This window comes from Triturus cristatus, chromosome 2_1 (genome assembly GCF_964204655.1).
Source record: "Triturus cristatus chromosome 2_1, aTriCri1.1, whole genome shotgun sequence".
In the NCBI taxonomy this organism is placed as follows: Eukaryota; Metazoa; Chordata; class Amphibia; order Caudata; family Salamandridae; genus Triturus; species Triturus cristatus.
Genome location: NC_140581.1, coordinates 772,435,886 through 772,456,017, shown reverse-complemented (window position 1 = coordinate 772,456,017; position 20,132 = coordinate 772,435,886).

The following is a 20,132-nucleotide window of genomic DNA, read 5'->3' as shown; positions in this document are numbered from 1 at the left end:
GGAGAGTCCTCTGCACCGCAGATGCCTGCACCTGAGCATCCCCCCGAAGAAGAAGAGGGGTCGTCTGAAGAAGGACAAGTGAGACGCAGATGTCCATGCACATCTCCCAGGGCCTCTAAACCTGTTCTGGACAATGTTCTTTGTGCGCAAACTCTTCACCTTGTCGGATCTAAAACAACTCGCTTACATGACATGGAGGGTTTATGTTGGTCCAATGTAGCAGATGACTGTGGACTTTACTCTGGACATTTCAGCTACCAACACTTCCAACTCTACTGTGAACTTTGGATTCAAAACCCAATGTACAGCACCCACCATCCTGTACACTATCCTCACACATGTTTGTAAATAAACTCACCAGTACACTATACCTGCCTCTGTTGTGATTCCAAGTTGTCATGTGTCCTGTTGATCTGCTAAACAACACAGTGCATGCCAAATACTACAACAATGTGATCACCATTATGTGAGTCATGGTGATGTGACACATGTGAGGGAGACACACCACTATGGCACCACAACACATACTCACCATGTCCATATACCTCATCCCACACAATGATGTTGACCTGAAATACATTGGAATGCACAGACACCACACCTATCCACAGTCAATGGTAACAATCCCACAAGTGAGGTAAGCAAATGTCAGTCAGATGTGGGAAGACAGACAACGCACATAACAAAGCATAGCACAGGATCATTACACATCAGCAACATGTTTATTCCACAATAGTTGCAAGGTAATTCTACGTTACAGAGGACACACGGTCACAAAGTGTCAGAGAATTGAAGTCCAGGGGTGTGTGGTACATCACTTTATGGGAATTGACAACTTCCACACTGGTGTTGGATTCTGGGTGTTGGGGGTCAGTGTTGACCAAACAACAGGCAAAGTACCCTGGGAAGGACAGACATGAGGCACAGTCAAAAGCACAGCAGAACAGGAGAGAAATGCAATACACATGCACAAAAGAAGTCAAAACAAACCTACACAGAAACAAGTTAGCAGTTCGACACTATTGTGGAGTACAGACCACCTGAAAGGACACATCACTGCACGCATCCAGTCAAGTGGCCCACAGACACGCTCAAACAGCAACAGAGCAGCCCCAACACATTTCAGGCTAACTCAACACATTGACATAACAACCCTGTAAACTCACATTCAGGTGAAGAAGTTGTTGATGAGCTTTGTGCGGACATCACCCTCATCATCATCATCATCATCACTGGCATCGTGGCCGAGGCCTGGATCCTCCACAGGTGGCGGAGGAAGGTCATCGTCATCCTGGATGAGAGGTAACTTCTTCCGCACTGCCATGTTGTGTAGCATGCAGCATACAAGGATAATTTTGCACACCTTTGCAAGGTCATATGGGAGGGCCCCTCTGGTCTTGTCCAGGCAACAGAAGCGGCTTTTCAGGAGACCAAAGGTCCGCTCAATCACCCTCCTGGTCCGACCATGTACCTCATTGTAGTGTCACAGGGTTCCTGAGGGGTGTCAGCAACCACGGCATGTTTGATACACATGTCTGCAAGACATACCATCAGAGCATTGATGGAGTGGAAATGTTTCCTGTTCCGGTATGCCTGCTCATGTGCCCGTGGTGGTACCAGGGCCACATGTGTACCATCAATAGATCCGATGATGTTAGGCATCCTCTCCAGTGTATAAAAGCATCCTTTATTTCAGTGAGTTGACCTGGCCCAGGAAACGTGATGTACAGGTCAAGGAAATGCAACATCCCCTCCAAGACATCGCGTAGCATACGACTGAACATAGTTTGCAGCATACCACCAGCATTAGCCACAATGCACTGGAAGGTACCAGTAGCAAAGAAGTGCAGGGCTGCCATCACCTTCACCTCTGGGGTCAGTGCTGTAGGGTATGTCCGGCCAGGTAGCAGATGTGGCGCCAACTGCTCCGCCAACTCCTCAATCAGTGGCCTGTTGAAGTGGTACCATCGGATGCAGTTGCGTTCCTCCATGGTTTCAAGGTCTGGGAACGGTCTATGGACAGCTGGTGCCCTGCAGTAAATAGGTGAACAAAGGAAGATTGTCGATTCATCCACCCATGTGGCTATGACCAATCAAAATATCACAGTAGACATCAGGACAATACACAATGTACTGAGGTGTGTGCTGTTGGGTATGGACATGAATGTCACCTATATGCACATCACCTCACATCTTAAGTCCACATGTCTACATAAGTTCCATGTAGTGCAATGGCCAATCATTGGGCTGTGTCACAGTACCTATGTACTGCTGTCACGTTACGAACACACACCACAGTGACAAGTGAGGCCTGATGTCTCCCAGGCATCACAGCTCTTTGACATGCAGATATTGCCACATGGATACTGCCATGACATGTCGTATCATGTACATGCCACAAAACAACCGTGAGTCCCACAGGTAGTGGCCACTGTTGTCTCTGCAGGCCCTACATGGACGTCTCGTAGACACACACACAACATCAATGTTAATGCACAAACCACATGGATGTGGAGACTGTCTCCCATTGGGCACATTTGATCAGCCACATCTGAGACAAAACATGCACACAGACTGTGGGTGTACATCAGAATTGTGGCTATGGGTCTCACTGTGACGTACATACCATCACACCCAGGACTCAGGGTGTATGTGACATGCCCTAAACATATACAACCTGCAACTGTGTCCATGACTCATGACCATAACTGTACAGTTGCACATCACAGTGGTAATGTGCACAACACACAAAGGATTCTGTCCCCATGAACACATGCACAGCCTTGGAGTGGCTGCACAGAATTGTCAAACAACAAACCAAATGTTGCCCCCCCAAAACACACAGGTAATGCAGCCTTACATGCCATGGGACACAGTGTGGCACATGCTGTAGTGTGGTAGGTGTGCACCTGAGTCCCTGGCAAGTAATTGTGTGTGGAAGACATCCAAAAGTCACATCAATGTCAACCGACTCGGGTAACTTCTACAGGGACGCATTGCACAGGTCATGACCGATCCATGCGTACACTTAGCCATTGACTGCAATGCGAACCGATGCGGGTGACTATCATGTGTACGCATTGTACAGTTCAGGAACGAGCCGTGCGTACGCTTAGCCATTGACTGCAATGCGAACGATGCGGGTGACTATCATGCGTACGCATTGCACAGTTCAGGACCGAGCCATGCTCACGCCTTGGCCATTGACTGCAATGCGAACCGATGCGGATGACTATCATGCGTGCGCACTGCACAGTTCAGGACCGAGCCGTGTGTATGCTTAACCATCGACTGCAGTGCGAACCGATGCAGCTGACTATCATGCTTACGCATTGCACATTTCAGGACTGAGCCGTGCGCACGCCTTGGCCATTGACTGCAATGCGAACCGATGTGGGTGATTTCCATGCGTAGACATTGCACAGTTCAGAGCCGTGTGTACGCTTAGCCATTGACTGCAATGTGAACCGATGCGGGTCACTATCATGCATACGCGTCGTGCAGGCATGGACCGAGCCGTGCGCACGCCTTGGCCTTTGAATCATATGGAGACAGGTGCGTGTGTATTTTCAAACTGCGCGTTGTACAGTCAGTTGACTGAGCCATGCGCACCCATTGGCTCGGGACTGTCATTTAGACGGACGCGGATTCAAAACTTGGACGAGTCGTGCACTGGAAATTCAGTTGGATGCCTACAACAATGTTGCAATTTCTAGGGTGTCATGAAGGTGAAGATTTGAACGATGCCGAAGACGTGTACGAGTCGTACAATTTCATGGATTGGCCAGATTCATAGAATGCAATCGTGTTGGACCTATCACTAGGGACACATGGCACAGATTCTGCCTCTGAAGCACATATATAAGGCTGGCTGGCCCCCAGGGAGCTCACTTGCCTGCACTACATGCTACTGGACCACATCTCTGACACCACTGCTGCTGTCACTGCATCGTCTGGCTACTACCATGGCACGTACTCTGGAGAGGGCCCCAGCCTTCACTGAGGAGGAGAACCAGGCCCTGCTCGATGGGCTCCTTCCACAGTACAGCAAGCTGTATGGGAAACCAGGGGAGCAGGTGAGTGTGCAGTCCACTACCTTCCTAATTGTGCATGTTATCTGACTAGCAGTACTAGCAGTGTGTACACCAGTGGCATGCGTACTCACTTAGTACTTTCAACCCCCAAAGTGTGCAGGTACATGTGATGAACAGGTGTTCTGCAGCAAAAGTGCATTTGTGCAAGCTTCAGCTTACCATGCAATGTTAACATGTCAGACATGCAGGGCATTTGTCCATTTCCATGGGTGCACTACCTGTGTACCCCTTTTTCCTTTGTGATGACTACATGTATATCAAAATGTGTGCAGCACAAATATGTGGCATGTGTGTTAAAGGATTTTAAACTTTGTCATCCTCACTGGTTGATGCCCACCAGAAGCAGGAGATCTGGCTGACCATAGCCCAGGCTGTTCGATCAGTGGGGGTCTACAAGCGCCGGATCTGCAACTGCCAGAAGAGGTGGCAGGACCTTCGGGGTTGGACCCGGATGATCGCAAGGGTCCAGCTGAAGCTGTCGCCTCCTCGCAGGAGGGGCAGACATCAGACCCTGACCCCCCATGCTCAGGATTCTGGCCGTGGTCTTCCCGGACCTGAATGGGCAGCTGAAGGCCAGACAGCAGCAGGGAGGGAGAAAGTCCATGCCTAATCTGTGTACTATGTCTGACATGCTATTTGCAGTATTTTGGTCTGGTCACACTTCCACATTACGTAGGTCTTGTAGTCCAGGACTCATGCCCCTCAATTGTGTGATGGACCCTCCTCATCTGATCCACAGGTTTGGAGTGGACCCTACAGTCTGTGGCTTGTGTCACTAGGGCACTGTGTCCCTGCAGTCAGCTATGCTTCAGGTTCTGGAGAGCATCTGTCACCGTGACTCTGTTGTGTGTTTCATGGGTGGGTCTATTGTTTACACAATGCCTGAGATCTGACATGTGAACTGTGTGTGCCCTTGATATGTGTTCCAATTGCTGGTCTGACTCGCCACATGTGCCTGGGGTATTTCAAACACACCCATGTAGCAGGGGACTCCACAAATTGGGCCTCAGGAGTATGTATATCAAGTGTGTCACACTTGCTTAGCCACCTGACTACTGTCCAGGGCTATGGGCTGGGCAGTCATGCCCACGCCGGGGCATTTAGAAACACTCTATAATTCCACTCCTGTGTATCAACTTACAGGCTGGGCTTAGTAACATGTGCCTTCAGGTGTCTGCCCCTGTGTCATTGTGGTGTGGCTTCATTTTCAGGACAACTGGGGTGTTCATGGGTTTAAGGGTCAGCAGGACATCTGAGATGTGACTATAGGAGACGAGACCTGTGTAACATGGAGGTTTATAATCACTTGACAGTGCACAATGGTGTATGCAAGTGTGAAGTTCAGGTAGCTGTGTTTCATGCACATCAGACTGTGAGGTGCTCATGTTCAGTGAGTTGTGTTCGCAGACAGTCATATGTCTGATTTGTATGATGTGGGGTCATCTGGGTCAAGGATATGTTGTTTGCAGGGAATGGACAAGTGCACTGGTCAGCTGCAGATATTGCTTTACCCATGACTTTTTATTGTGACACAGTGCAGACTGTTGTTGTCTGTATGCCCTGCCCCAGGAGACAGTGATGACTTTCCAGGCATGCCTGTGCCATGGCATTTAACTAGCTATGCTTGATCCTGCATTGGGGTCAAATGTGCTCCATGCACCCCACTGTGGCATTGACTATCAAGACATGAGAACATCATAGTGTGTGTTGCTGGTATGCATCACAAGCATGTGAAATAAAACTCTGGCCATCCCTTCTTCCTGACACATGTACTGAGTCAGTGGCAAGGGATGTGATGTGTGTATAGTAACATACTCCTACACGTTCACTTGCATGTCCCACAAATGTGTAGGTGGTGCATGTCTGCACATTGGGGTATTAGCATCCAACACGCAGCAGACATATGGGTGCAAGTCCAGGAGGGATATGAGTGTCATGGTTGATGGCGAGACTGACAACTGTCTTATTCAAGACAGTGTGAGCACTTTGAGCAGTGTTCAGCTGATGATGCCAGGGCTTGCACTGTGATGTACTCACTGTGTTGTGTGCGCTCAGTGCAGGTGACTGATGTTGTTCATTTTTTTAGATTTATATCCAGATACATCCACAGCCACAGGAGGGGACAGCTCCACGGACCAGGAGGAGCCAGTGAGCCAGACTGGAACAGAGAGCGAGGAGTTGGAGGGACCCAGTGGCACGAAGGGCGAGTGGAGCCACACCGAGGAGTCCTCAGCACCATCTACCCCAGCTGAGGGCCACAGCAGCTCGGAGGATGACTCCCTTGTGGAGGCGGGTGTCACAGCCACCAAACCCCGGCTAGTGAGTCTGTCCCCGCCACCCCCACCACCACCATCACCATCCTCCCATCGGCTCCCATCCCAGAGGTTCGTGGAGGCTCCGGTGCCAGGCACCGCCCCCCTGGCCCTTTGTCCCTTGCTGCCCTGAGTATGGACATACCCATCACCAATATGGAGCTTAGGGGGTAAAAAAAGCAGGTCGCCCCCCACTCATAGACTAATCACAAAGCAAGACCTGTTCAACAGTTTAAATAGAGTGAACAACATTTCATCAATAACCCTTACACATTCAAAGCTATTTTGTTTGAATTATCATAGGCGGCAAAACTTTATGCCGTCCGGAGATCGGGTCTGGTGTCACTCAACTTTTGGAAAAACCTTATTCATATCTGTGTGTATAAGGTGTATAAAGTGCCTCCCTTATTATCCCTCTTCCTAAAGTGTATAAGAAGGAAAGAGAAACCATATCTATATGGTATCCACTCAAAGACAGCGGTGCTGAAAGACAGTGCTAAAGAAACCGTGCTGAAAAAAGGATGGGAAAGGGGTGGCAGTGCCTCACGGAAGTAACACCATGGAGGATCCGCAGACAGGTACTCGCCTGCTACCTCACGTTCTCATCATTTGCAACTGCTACCCAAAAGAAAAGAAAATCGAAAACCTCTTATACCTAACACCATATAGTGCTGTGTGTGAACATTAAACTCTAATATGAGTGTCCGTGTTCAAAAATAATAATGTCAACCCAAATAGGAGAAACGGGGTCTGATCAGAACCCACGTCTGTCCACGTTAAAACCGAGCAAAACAACACTAGCTGTATAATTGTTTATTCTGTGCTGTGTGTTTGCTCACTTAAAACCAACATGTTTCATTGCCTTGGACAACTTGCGGCAATTTCATCAGGGCTGGGGTCGACTGGCCACACTGCACCTCTGGTTTAGACCAAATTTTTTTTTATTTGTTTGCACCTAAGGGAGACACAATTCATAAAAACACAATCAGCCTTTTCAACCGCATTCATCATATGTTTTTTTAAAAGGGATAAGAGAGATTTCTCTTAACAAACTGCGCTATTAAAATCTGGTACCTGATCAGACCCCGTTTCTCCTATTTGGGTTGACATTATTATTTTTGAACACGGACACTCATATTAGAGTTTAATGTTCACACACAGCACTATATGGTGTTAGGTATAAGAGGTTTTCGATTTTCTTTTCTTTTGTGTAGCAGTTGCTAATGATGAGAACGTGAGGTAGCAGGCGAGTACCTGTCTGCGGATCCTCCATGGTGTTACTTCCGTGAGGCACTGCCAACCCTTTCCCATCCTTTTTTCAGCATGGTTTCTTTAGCACTGTCTTTCAGCACCGCTGTCTTTGAGTGGATACCATATATATATGGTTTCTCTTTCCCTCTTATACACTTTAGGAAGAGGGATAATAAGGGAGCCACTTTATACACCTTATACACACAGATATGAATAAGGTTTTTCCAAAAGTTGAGTGACACCAGACCCGATCTCCGGACGGCATAAAGTTTGGCGGCCTATGATGATTCAAACAAAATAGCTTTGAATGTGTAAGGGTTATTGATGAAATTTTGTTCACTCTATTTAAACTGTTGAGCAGGTCTTGCCCTGAGTATGGAGTCTGTGGACTTGCTTCGACAGATTCATGTAGGTTAGACATCAATGCTGAGTGTCCTCCATGCACTCACCAGTCTGTTGATACAACTGGTGTCGTTCATGGAGGGCATTTCATCGGGCATGTCTGCCCTACAGAGAACCAATCAGTCCATGGCCTCCTCCCTGACGGCAGCAGTGTCCCTCCTCCAACAGTGCCTCACCCCTCCTACCCCTGCCCCATCCACGATTCCTAGCACCCTACCTGTCCTAAGCACACACACACACCAGCACATTCACCCAAACCCACAGACACGGGCAGCACACAAACACCCAAACCAAGGTCTAGACGTGCACACAAGCAACCTCAGGGGACTGATACCACATTCACAGGGGATGGTTTGCAAACACACACACAGGCATCCACAACCACTCCGCAGTCCTCCGATACCTTTCCCTCCAAAACCCCTTCCCTTGCCTCACCTGCAACCCCATCTCCCAAGCAGCTCTTCCTTTGTGACCTTGGCCTCTTCCCCACCGATCGAGCAGATCCAGCTTCCAAGGGGAAGAGGAAGTCCCCACACACAGAGGGGAGTGCCCCTCACACCCGGACACCCTCCCCCATGTGCAGTCAGAGTGAGGCCCCCACCCGCAAGTCCCCCCAGAGCAGGACGAGCAAGACCCCACAACCGCCCCGCAGCTCCATGACACAGTCTCCATCCTCCATCCCCCAGGCCACCACTCCAGAGGTTCCCCCGCCACACCCTACCCCAGGTTCCCCCATCCACAGATGCACCATCCCCAAAATGCTCAGGCCCTCCCCCCTACCACTTGCTCTTCCACCCCCACCCCCCCCCCCGGTCAGCCTGTTTGTGCCACTGTTGTGGGGACTGTGTCCCCCCCTCTGTCCTGCCAGCCTCACCTGAAACCCATTCGACTCCCATGGAGTTGGGCACTGCAAGTGGAGTCCACAATCACCCTGTCTGACTTGGGCACTGCAGTGGGGACCCAGTCCACTCCATCTGTCCTGCCCACTGCAGTTGTGCCGGCACCCAACCCATCTGACTTGTGCCCCACAGTTGTGACTGCACCCACTAATTCAGACACCTCCACTGCAGTTGCCAGTGACTTTCCTGCATTCCCCACCCCTTCACTGCCTCCTTCTGCTGAGCCCTAATCCTGTCCCTGCGGTGCCTCGCCTGCCCCCATGTATGCCCCTCCGAGTGGATGTCCCCTGTCCTTACCAGTACAGGCAAGCAACGTGTGACCGTTATCACTCAATTCACATAGTTGAGTTTTGGATATGGACTGGCCATTGGCCTTTGTTTTGAAAGTATTTTGCTTTTGCATTTCAATCTGGCTGAATAAAGCATTTATATTTATCCTTGTGAATTTGATGTAGCTGTACATTATGTTGATGATGTTTAGCATGACCTTGCAGTTGTAATGCTGCATTTCCAATGTTGAATACTACTGTGCCACAAAAGTGTTTCATGTGTTGGGACCAAAAATCATACATGCTGTTTGTTACTTGCAGCTTTGGCCATGATGTCACTTACCTGTTGGACACTGTGATGAAGGGGGTTTTAGACCCCATTACCACAATGCTCAACATTTGCTGCAGCTTGGAACCCCACACTTAACTTTTGCTCTGTACAGTGATGGAGGTTTAGACCTCATTACCACTATGCTCAACATTTGCTGAAATCTGAAACCCCACACGTAACTTTTGTTCTGCACAGTGATGGTGGGTTTAGACCCCATTGCCCCAATGCTCAACATTTGCTGCAGTTTGGAACCCCACACTGGTGGGTCTAGACCCCATTGCCACAATGCTCAACATTTGCTGCAGTTTGGAATCCCACACTAAACTTTTGTTCTACACAGTGAGGGGGTGTTAGTGCACATTGACACAGTGCTATTGTGGTGCTTGCCTTGTGTAGGCCACACTCAGTTTTTGGTCACACATGTGAAGGTAGTTTGAAGTCATATTCACTGTTATGGGCATTTGTCACAGACTACACACTGTTGTCATGATGTTGGGGGGATGTATTTTGCTGACATACCTAATGGTGGTGTATGATAGATGTGTGGCGTATTACCCATCCTATGGGTGGGGGTGTTGATATTGTATAGTCACACAGCACCCTATGGGTGGGAGTGGCAGTAGTGATGGGCAACAGGTCCCCTATGGGTGGGGGTGGCAGTAGTGATAGGCAACATAAGCCCTATGTGTGGGGGTGGCAGTAGTGATGGGCAACAGGTCCCCTATGGGTGGGGGTGGCAGAAGTGATGGGCAACATAAACCCTATGTGTGGGGGTGGCAGTAGTGATGGGCAACAGGTCCCCTATGGGTGTGGGGGGTAGGAGTGATGGGCAACATAAGCCCTATGTGTTGGGGTGGCAGTAGTGATGGGCAACAGGTCCCCTATGGGTGGGGGTGGCAGTAGTGATGGGCAACAGGTCCCCTATAGGTGGGGGTGGCAGTAGTGATGGGTAACATATGCCCTATGTGTGGGGGTGGCGGTAGTGATGGGCAACAGGTTCCCTATGGGTGGGGGTGGCAGTAGTGATGGGCAACCGGTCCCCTATGGGTCGGGGTGGCAGTAGTGATGGGCAACAGGTCCCCTATAGGTGGGGGTGGCAGTAGTGATGGGCAACATATGCCCTATGTGTGGGGGTGGCGGTAGTGATGGGCAACAGGTCCCCTATGGGTGGAGGTGGCAGCAGTGATGGGCACCAGGTCCCCTATGGGTAGGTGTGGCAGTAGTGATGGGCAACAGGTCCCCTATGGTTCGGGGTGGCAGTAGTGATGGGCAACATATGCTCTATGTGTGGGGGTGGCAGTAGTGATGGGCAACAGGTCCCCTATGGGTGGGGGTGGCAGAAGTGATGGGCAACAGGTCCCCTATGGGTGGGGGTGGCAGGAGTGATGGGCAACATAAGCCCTATGTGTGGGGGTGGCAGTAGTGATGGGCAACAGGTCCCCTATGGGTGGGGGTGGCAGGGGTGATGGGCAACAGGTCTCCAATGGATGGGGGTGGCAGGAGTGATGGGCAACATAAGCCCCATGTGTGAGGGTGGCAGTAATGATTGGCAACAGGTCCGCTATGGGTGGGGGTGGCAGGGATGATGGGCAACAGGTCCCCTATGGGGGTGGCAGGGGTGATGGGCAACAGGTCCCCTATGGGTGGGGGTGGCAGGAGTGATGGGCAACATAAGCCCTATGTGTGGGGGTGGCAGTAGGGATGGGCAACAGGTCCCCTATGGGTGGGGGTGGCAGTAGTGATGGGCAACAGGTCCCCTATGGGTGGGGGTGGTAGGAGTGATGGGCAACATACGTCCTATGTGTTGGGGTGGCAGTAGTGATGGGCAACAGGTCCCCTATGGGTGGGGGTGGCAGTATTGATGGGCAACAGGTTCCCTATATGTGGGGGTGGCAGTTGTGATGGGCAACATATGCCCTATGTGTGGGGGTGGCAGTAGTGATGGGCAACAGTTCCCCTATGAGTGGGGGTGGCAGTAGTGATGGCCAACAGGTCCCCTATGGGTCGGGGTGATAGTAGTGATGGGCAACATATGCCTTATGTGTGGGGGTGGCAGTAGTGATGGGCAACAGGTCCCCTATGGGTGGGGGTGGCAGGGGTGATGGGCAACAGGTCCCCTATGGGTGGGGGTGGCAGGAGTGATGGGCAACATAAGCCCTATGTGTGGGGGTGGCAGTAGTGATGGGCAACAGGTCCCCTATGGATGGGGGTGGCAGTAGTGATGGGCAACAGGTCCCCTATGGGTGGGGGTGGCAGTAGTGATGGGCAACATAAGCCCTATGTGTGGGGGTGGCAGTAGTGATAGGCAACAGGTCCCATATGTGTCAGGGTGGCAGTAGTGATGGGTAACAGGTCCCCTATGAGTGGGAGTGGCAGAAGTGATGGGCAACATAAGCCCTATGTGAGGGGGTGGCAGTAGTGATGGGCAACAGGTCCCCTATGAGTGGGGGTGGCAGGAGTGATGGGCAACATACCCCCTATGAGTGGGCTAGTAGTGGTAATGGCCATGCGACCCCTATGGTGGCCTGTTGCTAGTGGACAGGATATTGATCCCCTGGGTGTATGTGACATATGGCGGGTATGTGTCATTTGTTTGTGTGGTGGGTGTCTGGCTTACCGTCTGCGCCATCCGCGTCTGTTCCTGATACAGTCATATATGTACAGTACTGGTATGACCTGCGCGATGGGATTCATGATGTGTTCGTCTTGTACACGATGCTTGTTGCTCCGTCTCGTACCCGTTGCTAGCTGGTCCGTCTCGAAGCTGTGGATTGTGTTCTGGCACGAATTGTACCTGGTATGCTGCTTTCCCAGATGCTGTGACGAACGTGGCGACCCGTCCGGCACGTATGATTTGCACATCATACTTGTCCAGCCGGAAACTGCTGTGGGAACTGCTCCCGGGCAACACTGTTCGGCGATCGGAGGTACAGCTCATACGGAAAATGAAGCTTGAATCGCAGCCTACATGTCGGTCGGATTTGAGCCAGTTATGCGCATCGTACTTCTTTGCCCGGACGGACCGGCTCCCGTAACGTGTCAGTCGTAAGGTAAGGCTACGAACAGCTCTCCGATAGCTGTCCCACCCGGATCGGAATCGACCCCATAGTTTTAGTTATGTGTTGTTTAATTATGTTACGTTGTATTTAATGTTGAAATTAATGTGTGTGGGTTTATATATTTTATTGTAGGAGGGTGATTTTTTTGTTGTTGCAGGTTTCCCGTTTTGTTAACTGATAGTGCTGAAGACGTGGGTTTTAAAAATAAAAAATAAAAAGGAAAATGTATTTTGTTTCTTTGAAACAATTTACTTTTTTACATTTCCTTTTATTTTTCAGGTTTGTTGGAGCATTTTCTTTTTTTTAGGTCATTTTTGGGTTTTTGAGGGTTTTGAGAGGAATGCATTGTTGGAGCCTTTTTTATACATTTGTATGTATTTTTTCATATTTGGTGGCTTTATTTTTTAATAGATTTGTGTTTCAATTTATCTACTATAGATTTGTTTCTTTTTGAGGACCATCTACTGCGACATAACTGTAAGTTAATTTTTATCATTATCAGTGGGAAATGTTTTTGGTTACATTTAGTTTGTTTGTTTGTTACTTTTTCACTTAAATAAGTATATTGTTTCATATATTTATATGTATGTTTTTAATTTTTAAATCGTTAAACAACAAAAGAGTGTGTATTATAGAAGAACTATTCCAACGTGTATAAATGTGCACATGACAAATCACTCTATTTTGATAAAAGAACCCTCACTCACCAACCTGGTTGGTGACATGCTTCATCATAGGGTTCCACCAGGGGTGCCTACTGCCACCCTGGTGTGCTTCAACGCTAAATTAGAGCGGAGCTTTGATGCTGAATGTGTGCTTATCAACAAAATAAATCTTAACGTGATGAGTGAAAAAAATGTGTGAAAGTTAAAAATTGTGAAGGTTTTAACCAAAAAACTTTAATGGCAGGAAAATCCCAGCACTAGTAAAAACAGGTGTCATGGATGTTTTCTCCTGGTTTTAAATTGGCCAGATCCATCCTACTTGCTACAAATTAGTCAACATGTTTCAGTGGCGGGAATCAAAGGAGCAAAATTCAGCATGATTCTACCGCCGGCCGAAAACCTGCAGCGTCCCAGCAGGACTCAGAAAAACACACCACGGCCCATGGGACGCTGCAGGTTTTCGGCCGGCGGTAGAATCATGCTGAATTTTGCTCCTTTGATTCCCGTCACCCAGTAGTACCCAAGGAGTCGTATGATTATTATTTACATACATTCTGGGCTTTTGAGTAATACACTGAAGTCTACTACAAAACCGTGAGTTCTTTCGGTTCATTGCACCACAGGTTAGGGTAGGCCTTAGTGTGCCTTCTGAGTCCTGAAGAAAGCTTCGTGTAATACCCCAGTGCACACATTTGATTCTGTTCAAAGTGTGGTCGCCAGCACAGGCAAAATGAGGAGCCCCAGTCTAGTTGGTGAAACTACATGCACAGTGGGCACCCATTGCCTCTTTTGCCAGCACGCCTGTAAGTTTAATTTGATTACTTGTTAGCATAGAATCTATCTTAAAGACCATACAAAAAAAATAGCTTTTCATATAATTTGCCTGTTTCAAAAAAATATATATATTTGCTTCCTTTTGTTAAAAAAAAAGGCTTCTTGGGATGAAAGCTCTCCTGCCTGATGCCTGCATCTCTGTTGAAGAGTAGGCTTGTTGCTAACCCAATAGTTATTTTAAATGCTTCATGGCCATCTTCTCAGTAATGCTTCTACATGATGGCTCTCATATTTTCAATAAGTTGTGCTAACAGTTACAGTACTAGGGAGTAGGGATGGGCCTGGCTCTCTTGCTATACAGGGTGCCATGCTGCGATCTATACTCCATCATTTCAAAGATCATTCAGGAGCAAGGCAATGCAACTCATGCTTCAATCAAACATCAGCCCGAATAAAGATCCCCAGCAGAACTTGAAATAATACCACGCATTTCCCGTAGCACAGTTGTTGCCGAAATGAATCAGAGGTCAAGAGCAATCACTTTAAGGCCACCTCGGTCTCCAAGTCGGTCCAGCAATTGGTCTTAAAAACAATCAAGTGGGAACCGTTTCATTGCAGGGGAGGATGGGATGAAAATGCCAATTACCCTCCAAAAGAACATCTGTCAGCTGTGCGAGCACAGCAAGATGAAGTTAAAAGCTTGTTGACGGATTATAAAGATGGAAGAGAAACAGCCACACTTGATGGCATAGGTTGCAATGTGTGTATAACAGAATGGCAGATTAGTAAGTGGTATTCAGGAAGCCTCAGCCCATGCAGCCCCTGGCCAAGGACAGAGCAGAATCCCAAGGTAAAGAACACATAAAGCTGATGTGGAACAAAACACGTATATGTCACGTATAGGGTTTGAAGCATATAACTCAAGACACGCACTGAGAGATTTTATTGCCCCGACTTGCCCACAGAAGTGACCATCACCTGTCATCTACAGGCTGTGGTGCAATGCAAAAACATTACAGTGCAAGTTGATGGAATGTTTCATCTACCACGCAGTCATATCATGAATACCGTCACCACAACCTTTTGGTTCATATTAGAAATCTCCATGCATGGTAAAAAAGGACTATGGGCATATTTACAAGCCCCTATCACCACCACAACGTCAGCTGCGCCTTATGTACTAGGCAGCGTTAAGCCACTTAACGTGGCCCAACACTGCCTTGTACATAAGGCGCCCTTTCACGCTATGTAAGCATGAAAGGGGTGGGCAGTGGGTGTTGCATGGGCATTCCACCGCAACTTCCATTCATTTTTCCGCCACCCCATATGTACAAGGGTGGTGTACATAGGAGGCAGCGCCAAAATTAGGACCAGGTAATAACTGGTCTTAAGTTGGCGAAACGGGGTTAAATGCATTCTTTTTGCTTTTTCAATGTGTGCTGCCTTGTGCAGCTCACATGGAAAAAGCAAAATGCCATGGTTTTGTTTATGTACAGGAAGGTGTCCCTTCCTGTACATAAACAAACTTTTTAAAAATGCCATTTTGTCACTTTCATGTGTGCCTCATGAAGCAGCACGCAAGAATGTGACAAGATGGCATTTTAGAATTGTTTATGTGCAGGAAGGGACACCTTCCTACACATAAACAATCCTCCTCTGCATGCAGACACCCTTGCACTCTGGTGCAAGGGTGCCTGCGTTGGCACTAAGTTGCTAGACTTAGCGCCATCGCAGGGGGAAACGCAAGGCTGCACCACATTCTTGTAAATATGGTGCAGCCTTGAGTTTCAGAAGTGGAGGAGAGAGGCGTTAAGCCAGGAAGGACTAACGCCGTTATCCTCCACTTCCTTGTACATATCCCCCTATGTATTTGAGAGGAATTTTTGCCATGATTCCCGCACGCAATCCTATAGGGTGAATTATTGCAAAGAATTTATCACACTGATATACCATATAAAACAATCCAGATGTGCAGCAAAAAGTCCAAAAGCCATTTCATCAATGTGCCATTCATTTCTTCTGCCACCAGCTTAATCGAGAATGCCAACATATGTAAGACTGGATCAACATGTAATACATGGGATTCTGCAATCCATGTATGAAAAACATCTTTAATCTCTTTATAATCGTCAACATGTGATGTACCCAGTTGCACATTATAAGGAAATGACATCAGAACTCAACTGTAATAACTTATTATGGTTGAGTTCTGACGCCACCGCACCGGCTGCCAGAGCCAGCAACCAAGGGAAAAGCTGTGGCGTAACGAAAGGTGAGGGGACCACAATGAAAAGTACATGGAGGGGAACTCCTCCCTGGCCCACCACCTAGAACTTTTGCTGAGGGGGCCCCCTGGAACTCGGGGCTCTCTTTCACTGCGGGGGCTGCAGGGTCTTAAGTTACGCCCCTGGGTGAAAGACCAGTCATGTCAGGGAGTGTTATGAAAGCAGCAGTTTAAAGTTCGAAATACAAAATGTTGCTTTTCTTTCTCATGCTCTGTTTTCTAGCAGAACATCGGCAAGAAGAAAGGAGATATTTATGGCAACCTCTTTATTTTTCCCACTCCTTGGGTAGTTTAAGGAAAGTTAGAATCTTATTTCTGTTCTCTACTGACCTGTTTTACAAAAACTAACTTGCATTATATTTCTTCTAATAGCATTTCGCAGCAAATATCCAACAGCTTTTTAAGGTGTTTAATTTTGCAAGAGAGATTCAATTTTTATTCTTCGTATTTGCAAGCATGCTCTCTCAAGCCACACACCAAGGATTAAAGTGGTTTGTGGGAAAGATGCTGGTGTGACCATGAAGTATAAGGAATACAGTATCCTCTGCTAGTCTTGATAAGGATATTAGAAGTCACTTCAGGGTTCCATAACATTATAGAGGAACTGGTCCTTCAGCCTCATTCCCTTACATTCTGGTACCACGGTGCCAGTCGAGTTATTGAAGTGGAATAGATAAATTGTGGAGCAGTATGACAGTACTGCTACACACTGTCTCCTGTGCATACAGTGATTGTGGGCTAGAAAGATCTCATAATACACTGTGAGCTTGTCATGGCTAACGAGTGTCCTCCACAACATCCTTCATTTTTTTACCCCCTTTATTATTCTCCTGTTTCCTGTTTATATTGTTTTTCTTGGTTGCTCATGTTGACCTGTTGAGAAAAAAAAACTTACAGAACTTAATGTAAAAAAAAGAAGACAAACATTATTTTTAGAACTAGCCAAATATCTCAGAAAGCAAAGAGCTTGTGCCATTATTGACCATATTTTTTTTAGATATCAGAAATACAAGATTGTAATTCATAAAGGGATAAAAGGTAAGTGTAAGCTAAGTTAAATATGTGTCCCCAGTGGTGGTTTCATACTACATGCTAATAATACACTATCTCAGTGATATCGGATTGTATTTACAGTGGAGTACACTGTCATATAGCGGAGTGGCATAAAATGGAGTGGAGGTTTTGAGAGTGTAGTGTCGTACACTGCAGTGTCGTCGAGTGGTGTGTCGTCAAGTTGAGTCTCATCGAGTGCACTGTCGTTGAGTGGAGTGTCATTGAGTGTAGTTTTATAGAATGTTTAGAGTGAGTAGAGTGTTGTAGAGTGGAGTGGCACAGAATGGAGTAGTGTAGAGGGAATGGCATGGAGTACACTGGAGAGCGTAGTAGAATGGTGTGTCATACAGTGGTGTGCTGTTTTGTACACTGTGGTAGAGTGAGTAGACTGTTGTAGAGTGGAGTAGAATATCTTAGAGTGTAGGAGCATAGGGGGGCATATTTACAAGGACAGTGGCAAAGCATATCATTAAGCCGAGAAGGCCAACTATACGCTCAGTCACTTTAGAAATGCAGGGCTGCACCATATTTACAAGAATATGATGCAGTCCTGTGTTTCTCCCTGCGCTACATTTAGCTGCCTAGCACCAATGCAGGCACCCTTGCACCATAGTGCAAGGGTGTCTGTGTTGAGTGGAGTGATTGTTTATATGCAGGAAGATGTCCCTTCCTGCCCAAAAACAATCGTTAAATGGCGTTTTGTAACTTCTATGTCTGATGCTTAATGCAACACATAGAAGTTGCAAAACGTAATGTTTTTTGAATGATTGTTTATGTGGAGGAAGGAACACCTTTCTGTACATAAACAATCAATGGCGTTTTGCTGTTTCTATGTGTGCTACACAACGCAACACACATGGAAACTGCAAAAGATAGGAGAAATTAAACTTGCGCCAGGGTAAGACCAGGTATTTCCTGGTCTTAACATTGGCCTCCCCCATATTTACGCCACCCATTGCACTTTCCTTTCATGCTAAGCATAGAGTAAAAGGGTGCCTTATTCAAAAAGAAATAGTAACACAACAGTGGAAAACACAAAATACACTTGGAGGCTTGGGCAGATAATCTATTGATAGGTAACGGTGCCTACAAGGGATTTCATTCATTAATCTCAGTCAAACGTTCTACAGATTCATTATTTATATGTTGAGCCCCAAATGGTGACTGAACCATGAAACAATCTAAACGTAAGTAACAATAAATAATATGCAACAATTTTTTACAGACACAGGTATATCTGTTTTTCTCAGAGGTACACACCTTTAATGTGAACAAAAATGCAAAGGGTACATTCAGAAACAATAAAACTCCATGATAGAGGGTACATGAAGGAGCCTACATATCGATGATGTGAAAATCTCTTCCAAAGAATCAAAAATAAGGAAATGAATTTAAAACAATGGAAAACAATTCCTCAGTAGCCAAACATGCTGGGGAAATTGATGTAGTAGTCAACGTTTCGGTCTGTTGTGGCAATATTGTCTGTCAGACCATCTTCAGGACAGACAGTCAAATCTTTAAAAAAAAAGACAATATCGTAGCCTCAATCCCGCAGTCTGGTCGACCCTCGGGGGATTTGTCAATCTGGATAAACACCACTGCCGCGGTAGTACTAAGGCCCTATGCTCCAAAAGCAACAATTTCCAAGTTCTTTTATACAAAAGGGGCGTTTCTCTGTATTTAATTAATTTTAAAATAAAGATATTTTTTCGATACCCAATGGAAATTTTATCAATCTATTTGATATTATTGCCAACTTAGAACACCATAAAGAACTTATAGCAGGCATTTGCCTGGTAGGTGATTTTAATGCAAAATAATCACACACGACAACCAGCACGTGCCCCTGTATTAGTGGGAAAATCTGCCGCAGGGGCAAGGAATTGGCAGCACATCTGAACACCCATAACCGTATTAATTTCATGGAAATTGCGGGTGCAACACTAGAGAATAGCCCTCCTGAGCCGACATTTAGAGGTAGGGGTTATGCCTCCACTATAGATTATGTTTTTTTTTTCCCCTGCTCTAGAGGATTATCTAGTAAAATCTGAAGTTATTGCTACAACCCATGGGGATCACAATCCAATCAAAACAGTGGTGAGATTATCCCCCCGGCCCACGTTCGTCTCAGAATGTGGTGTCAAGAATTTGTCACCCTCCACTGAGAACTTAAGATTGATTTGGCGGGGCATTAACAATACTGAATTGTTTCGTACATTAGTTAAGGCTAATTGGCACCTCATCAATTCCTGTCTATTTGCCGTCAATCCCCACCCTGAGGCAGTCTATGATTTTATTAAACTTTGTTCGGCTCTTAATCCCTATTATCGAAGCCTATCCCCCCTGTGCAACGTGGACCTAGATGGTTTGATCACGAATGCTCCGAGGCTAATACACAGCTACATAAGGCATGATAGACTAGCACAAGGTGTCCTTGGGAAATAAGCAATGCAGAAGTATAAGCTAGCGACCACCAAAAGGAAAGAAGAAATTTTAAAAGACCGCTGGGAAGCACTTGCCAAAGCTGCCAGCATAAAATAGGGGAACACTTTCTGGGCAGCTGTCAAAGATTTGAGAGCAACTGAACAGCTAATAACCCCTATAAACTGTACTATAACAAGCGAGACAAGGGAAAATAATTTCTCTACGATTTACGCTGCCCCTGCACAAGAAGTAGATCATTTTAAGCACAGGGTTCCAACTAGGATTTTGATAACGTCGCCCAAGGTTGAGGAAGCC